Source organism: Trichechus manatus, unplaced genomic scaffold (assembly GCF_000243295.1).
Source record: "Trichechus manatus latirostris isolate Lorelei unplaced genomic scaffold, TriManLat1.0 scaffold00014, whole genome shotgun sequence".
Lineage (NCBI taxonomy): Eukaryota > Metazoa > Chordata > Mammalia > Sirenia > Trichechidae > Trichechus > Trichechus manatus.
The window spans coordinates 8,660,265-8,661,009 of NW_004443950.1; positions in this window are offsets into that span (position 1 = coordinate 8,660,265).

The following is a 745-nucleotide window of genomic DNA, read 5'->3' on the forward strand; positions in this document are numbered from 1 at the left end:
GAGGTCTTCAGCAGTTGCCTCTGTGAAGACATGGGGCAGTATTCTTACCAAAGGGAAGAGCATTTTCAGACATCTCATGCGAGAATGTCAATACCCTTAGCTACTATGATGCCCAAGATACTTCAACACAATTAACCAGTTGCTGTGATGTCAGCTCTGACTCATGGCGACCCCTTCTGTGTCAGAGTAGAACTGTACCCCTTAAGGTTTTCAATGACTGATTTTTCAGAAGTAGATCGCCAGGCATTTCTTCTGAGGTATATTTGGGTGAACTCAAATCTCCAACTTCTCGCTTAGCAGCTGAGTGCATTCATTAACAATTTGTACTGCCCAAGGATTCCTTCAAGATAACTAGACACATGTACACCTCCACCTCTAACTGACCAAGGACTTATTACTCCCTTTGTTTTAAATAAAGAATACTGGACGTGATATTTGACTTAACGCAAAGGTGTATTGTTTGAATGAATGAATTTATCTACATTGCATTGTGTAAAAAAGATGTTGCATGAATTATATACATATTCATACACCTTTCATTCATCTGCCCTTTAGCAAATTTAACGACCTGGTCTGTACCACTGTAACAAGTAGCGGGGAAATACAACTTAGAAAGATATATTAGATCATATGTTATCACATTTTAAAATTTTATGTTCATTTGCCTAGTTTAGGCACAGCATGAAATTTGAAGCCATAAAGACTAAGAGTTGCCTTCTGGTTTTGTCATTTTCTAGCTGAATGA